At 36.1% G+C, this 8,790-nt stretch overlaps 1 pseudogene; it reads left to right on the forward strand.

The window, feature by feature from the left end:
* The first annotated feature begins 232 nt into the window (after window positions 1–232).
* LOC149779759 (uncharacterized) lies at window positions 233–6,316 on the forward strand (annotated as a pseudogene).
* Window positions 6,317–8,790: the final 2,474 nt, after the last annotated feature.

An 8,790-nucleotide genomic window follows, 5' to 3' on the forward strand; every position in this document is an offset into this window, starting at 1 on the left:
GGCTCCAATTCATTCCCCTTGGAACAATTAAATAGCCTACCGTGTAGACATAAAGCAGAGATACTTGCTCGAAAGAGCGCAAATCTGTTTAATCCAACATAGATACATAGATAGTCGTTCGCGCAATTCTACACAGAATTAAAGAGGATGACAATAGAGTTGCGTAACCAGTTGAAGGACAGTTGGTATTGGATGGTGGATGCCGCCTGTGTGGTGAATAGGTTACATATGAATGGAGATTCCAGTTGCCAAAGACAATGTGACAATTCAAGTGACCAGCCTGAAAGTAGCCAGGGATCTGGTACTAGGCATGATGAAAAAGGAAGTAGAAAAGTTACGAGGCTTCATTCAACCAAAATGCTTGAGATTGGGCACCTTGAAGGACAACCTTGATAATTTGATGAAAGCAATGTGTTTTTTAGAAGATATATTGCGTTAGACAGAGTGATCCTATGTGAAGTGGGGTCTGGACCAGCGAACAAAAGCAGAAGAACTAATGAGAAAAGTGCTGTTAGAAGAAGTTAAGAAAATAAAAGACAGGTGGTCGAAAGAAAAAAAGGACAATGAAAACAGAAGGAAAAAAGAGGAGGTTGACAGACTAAATACAAACTGGATGAAGGTGCAGGAAAAAATTAGATGGATTGGCCATCCTGACTGGATGACATAGAAAGAGAAAAAGAAGAAGATAGGAATGATTGACAAAGTGAGGAAATGGTGGAAAAATTGGAGAAAATAGAAGAACCCAAAGGCCCTTTTCAGGATCTCTCACATAGCTCAAAAATATTTGCTTTCTGGCCTATTTTTTTATAGTTAGTTGTATAGTTGCTTATGTTATATATGCTGTATATTGTATATATGCCTCGAAAAGATTTGCTTACTTGCTTAAAATTGTTTTTAGTTAGTTGTATACTAGTTTAGCTTTGTATGCTGTATGTGTTATCTCTGTCTCTGTCCCGTCAGTCCCGTTCCCGCCAAGCGGTCTAGGTTTGTTTCTCCACCCGCTCTTTGACCCGATTGAGGTCAGCCCCTTGCTATATTTTTGCTAATCGTCAGTACAGTGACGTTACCTTCCAGTTCCATCCCTATTGTCCCTAAAGAGTCCCAATAATTGTTGTCCCTCTATAGTCCAACCCATGTTAAAATTCCCGATGTTAAATTCCCATTGTCCCTACACCGTCCCGGGGGTATTTGAATTGTAAGTCCCATAGTCAATATATCGTCTCCATTCACTACTCTCACCCATTCACATTATCCTGACCCCAGGCCAACCAGTCCGAACACTGACCTCATAATGCTGAGCGCCATGCAAAGCAGAAGCTATTACCATTTTTATGTCTTTGGTATGATTTGGCTGGGTTCGAACTCGCAACCTCCCGCCTCCGAGGCGTACACGGTTGGAACATAAGCAGCAGAGAGGTTGAACCCGCCTCAATAAATCCGAGCAAAGAAGTCTACACGGCTTAACTTACATGAGGAGAGGTCCCACCCTCTCTGCTGCTGTAAATTAAATCATTGTTATATCAATAATGGCACCAGCGTTGGAGTCTCATACAGCTAGATTAACTCGAGAACGACTAGAAGCAATTAAAAATATATTCCAGTCCTTGATTCTGTTAAAGGCACAATTGTGCAGAGTGTCTGTAATTTTGTGAATGTTACAGATCATGTAACTAATGAAAGGTGTCGACTTCTAAGCTGAAATAATTCACAAAAACCTAGAGTTTGTGAAGATTCAATTAGGTAATTGATAAAAAAACGAGAGGAAATTAATTTTTGTGGGGGCCCGCTTTAATTGAAACTTGTAGGTCACGAACTGTTACGGAAGCCTCACGTGACCACAAAAACGTATGCGTCATCTTCGTCCAGTGGGCGGGATATGAGTCACGTGGTTGTAATTTAAATATCTACTATCAACAAACATGGCGGACACACGAGAGTCAAAAACGTTAAGGTCGCCCGCGCTTGTCGCTTTCCGAGAAGAAACGCCGGAAAACTGTCAGAGAAACCGAACGGGACTTATCAAGGATTCGTCTTGGGGACCAGTTTGTTCGATGAAGAGCATTGATGGAAGAGGTAGGACTGGCATCAGACATTGAAATGGCGAAGTTGTTGGACAGGTAGGCCAATGCCTGTTTTATATTGTGATACACATTAGTTTCCCGAGAATCAAGTGCCTGTGATGTCTATGTACAAGTGTTCTCCATTTTTCAATATATTGTTCCTACTGTATGTTTGAAAGCACACTGTTCTATTAATACAATGTTTGCAATAGGACTTGATTTGTTTTGTAATATTCCCAAAATAGATGTGATTAATATACGTTTTAAATAGCTTCTTACAATTCAGTAATCTATTGCAGTTGAACATAATTATATAACTGTCATCATGTTATGTTTCATTGTCTGAATGGTATATCCTTGTTCATATATGTTCTGTTCTCATAATGAATAGTTCGTTATACATATAAATTATTGTATTCACTGTTATTACTTAGAATACGGTGTAAAGTTATCAATTGCTTTTAGATTAATAACTAAGTCTTTAAAAAATGACAGTAAATTTTATACATATTAAAAGGCTGCAGGTTTAATACCACCCCACCCCCATTGAGAGTGTCTCAGCTGCCCTGGTGTCTCCTTGGGAAGAGCACGAAGCTTTGAGTTCCTCAGAAACATAGAGCCAATAAAGCGTTGAAAGTGCTATAAAAATACCAAAGGAAAACCCTTTAGAAGAAACTGAAAGCAAAACAGAAAAAACAATTCCTGGCCCTCAGCAAATATACTTGAAAGTGAGCAAGTCATCAGCTGAATATTACTTAAGCTGGACATCACGGACTATACATTTTTATTTCAGAGGTCAATTATTTGTCCATCTAAAAAATTTGGAAGAAATTAGTCTATCACAGTCATATTAAATAATTTGTATGTGTTGTGTATGTTTGAGAGAGAGAGAGAGAGATTCGTATTTCACCAGTGAAATTTAACTTTAAATGTATTTTCCAAGTATGTTTTATCGTATACTTTGATTTCACAGAGTTCATTTTAAAATGATAAGAAATTTCTAAATTGCATCTATGGGTGAGTACTCCACTTTAAAAGTGCTTTCCTGGGTACCATGTATGTTTTAATGGAACAGCCCTGACATTATTTTGATGTATAGATCTCACTAAGTAGCTCTTCATAAATTGCATTGCTAAATTAAATTTATACTCTATGGACAGAAGCCCAATGTTGACTACAGTCATCGGTAAGAATCATCAGCTATGGAGAATAAAAGCCAGTTGGTCAAATCACAGAATCAAAATAACCAACTGTAACTGGATGTTGGTATTGTGGTAGATGAACATCATCAGGCTACAAGACATTTTGAGTTATACATCACATAATGGTTCATAATTGGATCAGTCAACTCAGTGAGCCACTGAACCCCAATTGTTGAAGATTTGTTTGAAATCAATACAAGTGCAAATTAATTCATATTTGGTCTTTTAAATAACGTTGGAAAGATGACTTTTAATTTTTCTTTCTTTTCTTCAACTATTCTTTTCCATTTCTTTTCTTGAGGTGATGGGCGCAATGACTCTCCAGGCCATTCAGCCCAGTATCGTTCCTACACAATTAATTGAGGATATCAGCAAACAAATATTGATTATTTACACATTGGACAAAAGGATGGTTCAGAGAAAATCACCAGCCCTACAAAAGGCAGGTTTTCAGAAAGCCATGACAGAACTGAATGAGAGAGGAATAACAATCAAGAAGGTGGTGACAGACGCTCATGTAGGAATCGAATCAGTTATGAGTGAGTTATTTTGTTTTGTTTGCAAATATCACCATACTTTTCAGTCCACATTATAGCACAAGTTATACATCCATACACTTACATAAACTTCTCATTATATTGACTTGTGAATTATTTTTTATTATATTCTTTTATGCATATTCATAAACAGTTTGTGATGATTATATTACTGGATTTTAGTTTTTTCCTCCTTAGGCATTGCATTTTCTTATTGTGTTTATTTTATTAATTTCAGAAATGTCCTATCCTACCATCAGACACTCTCGTGATATATGGCATGTTGCAAAAAACCTTGGAAAGAAAATAATGAAGGTAAGAATCATGGCTAATCCACCTATTACTCAGCAGTCTAGGACGTTGGTATTCCCCCATGTACCTGATGTTTCACTGATGTTCTTTATTTTAGTAAATATTTTATCTTACTGACAACTTAGATTGTTCTAGAAATGAATTTGTGCCCCTCACCCTAGATCTGTTTTGTGCCCTATTCATTTGATCTTGTTTACTTGAGAATTTACCCATTCTTGCATATTTCAGTCTTATTGTTGTACTCAGTATTTGATTTGGGTTGGTTTATCTATTCATTGGATATATCAAAATATTCATGTATAATATTCTTGCCCTTGAACATTAACTTGGAATTATTGTGAATTCAAATAAGGACACCCTAGATTATACTATTTGAATTATACTTTAGTCAGATAAAATCCTAGATTATATTATTGTAATTCAACAAAAGACCGTTGGCACATCTCCATATCACAGGCGACTAAAAACACATCAATACATTCAGAGGTGAATTTGTTTTTAACACCACTGGAATTTAATTAGAATTTTATTTATTAGGACTAGTGATGAAACTTATTGGACCTTTTGTGATGTAATTCACAATACTGTTAAGTTCTTTTTAAATGTTCATTTTGTATTATAGAGAATTAAATGATTTGTTGAATTGCACAAAATTAGTTGGTTTGCAATCTTTCATGTTATACAACTTTTGGTATTGGAAAACTTTCTGTTTTGATGATTGCTCTTCTTGCACTTTTAAGTTTATGTTATCTACCTTCTTTTCAAGGTTGCCAAACAAAAGGAAAATGCGACTTTATTACAATGGTCCAAAGATATCATGAATCATTTCTGGTTTTCATGCAAGACTGTTAGCAGCTATGAACAATTTTTGTGAGATTTTAAGTTTATGTTATCTACCTTCTTTTCAAGGTTGCCAAACAAAAGGAAAATGCGACTTTATTACAATGGTCCAAAGATATCATGAATCATTTCTGGTTTTCATGCAAGACTGTTAGCAGCTATGAACAATTTTTGTGAGATTTCTGTCCTTGTATTTTTTGAATAGATACATGTAAATGTTTGCAACTGTATATTTATTTATGAGATCAACGTTACAGTGCATAATCCTTATCTTCTGATTTCTTTTAATATATATTTTATCCATGTATATACATCACCAAATCTTGTAGGTATGTGGTCTATTGAAAGTAATTTACTTGAAATGTGAGAGTAATTATAGGTTACTGCATTTGTATGGGAAAATAAGAACAAGTTTTTCGGATGGACACTGCACGACCATGGGAGTGCAGTATATCCATCCTACAAACGAGTAAATATTTTCCCATATAAAAGCATTAACCTTTTTCTTATATGCTCATTTTATTCTACCTTAGGCTTGATTATATAAACAAAAATACACTACAAGAAACAAAATAACTGAATGTATGCCGTATTCCAAACTAAATACCTAACAGCAGATTCATCATTACACAACAACATTATTAACTCCGCCCAGATAAATTTGAACTTAGTCGCGTCCTAGACATAACTTTCGAAAGACCTATCAATTTTATGAAATCTGGCATATTAAACAGACACAATTGTATCAAAAGTTAACTCGGACTGTGGAAAAGCAGCTGATATGTGGTAGTCCATGAAACACCAGCTTTAGTTCATTCAGAAACAAATTTAATCAGCCAAAACAAGCCGCCTATTACGTGAGTGTACATGATATGTTTACAAATCAAAAGTGCTGGCGTCCCTGTCCATTGTTTGTTTACAATAGAAAGTAGTTCCTTTCTGAGTTCAATATGAAGTTACGAGCGAGTTTAGTATCGTAAAATATTGAACGATTCTGACAATGCAAAGTTAACAGAGAAAAATGCGCATATAATAATGTGGAATATTGAAGGAACATTGATCTGAGCAAAACTACAATCCTGCTACATTAGCCATAAGCCAAATCTACAACATAGCTTTCCCTTGATTGTATAAATCCAGCTGTATTATAATTTATGAATTTCGGGTCACCATGACAAAAGAGACCATATTTAGGTGCTTTAAATATTGATTGTGTCATTCTTTCAGAGTATCTGGAGGAGTGTCCTTCATCATATCACCAATAAACATGAATGGATCCTCTCACATGGTCAAGGCATTAATAAATGCCTACATGAACCTTTGTCAGAGAATGAAAAAAGGACAAAACCTTGGCTTGATCCCATGAATGATGCCAAAGTCTTGAAAACCTTGACACATGTACTCTTGGACCAAAGGTTCCTAAACAGAGTGGAATATTACTTGAATTTCAGGATTGCAACAATTATATGTGAAGACTGCTTTAAATGTTATTATTCTCAACTTAAGAATAATTTACCGTATATATTTACCATTTGAATATCTGAATAAGTTAGCATCCATACGATCTGTGTACATGATACATGTACAGTGACTGTCCTTCTCAAGTCGTTTGCAAGTTCAGATGTAATACATGCATCAGGTATAAACAATCCCATGACACTCTGTATAAACACTGCAGTAAAGATTTTATATATGCAAACTTTACCAACTTTAATTAGTACTTAATAATTGTTAGCAGATTGCAAGTGACACATTACAAATGAAATAGCTGCTTCTCAACCTCCAACCGTCTTTAAAGGTATACTTGAACGTATTGACAAATTATATAAGGAGGTCGGTGATATAGGGAACTTGTTGCACCAAAACCAAACCCAGAACCAAAACCACCACCGAATTTACCAAGGAAGGTCGTAGACTACTTCAAGAAAAACCTACAACGGTTGCCTCTGCAGAATATCCAAATCGCGAAAGATTATTAGATCCAAATACCGGCGATATTTCAGAAGAGAATTGTGTTCCTTTGGTATTTCGGAGTTTCCATAATATTTCCAGAATCACTAGTAAATACAAGGATAAGTTTGAAGATTTTAAGAAACAAGCTGAAAAAATTAAAAATTCGCCACCACTCGGAGACATATTATTTCCAGTAAAATCGTCATTCGGCCTACCTTGTATTGAGGAAGAGCTTTACGATGCACCTGATACCGCTGCAACTGGAAGTGGTATTACTACGCGAGGAAGTGGCCTTCTTGCTTGTCCTAACAATATTCTTGATGATGTGCAACGACAAGAAGTTCTCATAGGGGGAAAACGAGCCAGAAATAATTATCCAGAAATCATTCATGAAGCAGCTGATATTTGTCAACGATTGTTTACAGGTGGTATCATGTATATTTTTATTTACCGGGAACTTATAAATGAACTCGTTGATGACTATCATAGTGACTAGTTGTCACCTTGATTACATTTTTAAAAAAAGAAAGAAAAAAATGATCATACACTGCTCTCAGCGTAGACTCATAATGGTCAGGGTAGTAAACTCATGATTACCTGTTTACAAACCGTTTTACGGAGATGGACTCGGTAATGTTACCCAGGGATTATTCTCAAGGATGGCTCCTAAAGCAGCACCGATCGCAAAACAATTATCAATGAAAGCTACTGACGTTATTCGAGATAAAGCTCCTGGCGCAATCGATATCGTTGCTGGTAAAGCGTTCTCGGCAATCAAAGACAGAATAGCACGATTAATACGACGAAAACCACAACCAGTGAAATTACCAAAGACTGAAGTTATGCCTGCAATTGTCAATAAAATAATAAATCAAGTCGCAAATCAAAAACTAGCAGCCTTGGTAAATCAAGGAGAAATTTTACCTAAGGAGGACAAAATAAACACCAGTTTTATTTCAGGAATTGGTCTTCGTGGGCCTGGCAGGTCAAGGCGATAACCATTTGGAAAATGGCCAATATAATAAGATGTTCAAATGTATATCCGACACCGCATTCGATATGGATGAACCAGTTCACAAAGATGAATCCATACGCGATTATCAGTATTATTATTACGACACACGTGTACCTAACACACGAGGAAGAACTGAATTGCAAGTCCATGATACAAGCATATATTTTCTACCCGCCGAGCATTTATTTAGGTAGAAGGTGAGCTTTTAACAGATGTTCCTCTAAATACAGCATACGGGGCTGAGGCTATAGTTGGTTTTTTTAATAATGGTATTATGGCCTTATTTGACAGCGCCACATATATGATTGATGGAAAAAAACATTGAGACAATTCTAAAGGACGTTGACGTTGCCACAACAATAGTAGGGTTAGCTAGATACTCCGACGATTATATAAAATCAATTGGCCCGTCAATGATGTTTACCAAAGATAACGCTGATCATCCGGATCACACGCAATTTCTTCACGTACAAGTACCACGAATTACTGCGACTGACCCACAACCGGCTACAGTGATATATAGACCAGATGCTGAATTTGTGATGTTACAGAGCACCAACAACAATTGCAATCATGGATTTGCTGCACGTAAATTAATGCTGAAAGATGGCCGTAGAAGATTTTCATGCACGAAAACATCTGTGTATAACTATAAAAGACGGAGAATTTTTCTGTCCTAGTCAGACTGAAGTGCAAAACAGCAGAAGTAAGTGAAATATTTTCTTCAATGTGTTATGCCAATTATCACGTAGACATTTAAATTGTATGATCGCGGCGGCTACAATGACACAAAAAATACTCAGTAACAAACGAGATAACTACTTAATTAATCTACTGGAGAAAACTTAGCTTGACGGAGAGCTTCATTGTCC

This window comes from Sinohyriopsis cumingii, chromosome 17, assembly GCF_028554795.1.
Source record: "Sinohyriopsis cumingii isolate HCF-2022 chromosome 17, ASM2855479v2, whole genome shotgun sequence".
NCBI lineage: Eukaryota > Metazoa > Mollusca > Bivalvia > Unionida > Unionidae > Sinohyriopsis > Sinohyriopsis cumingii.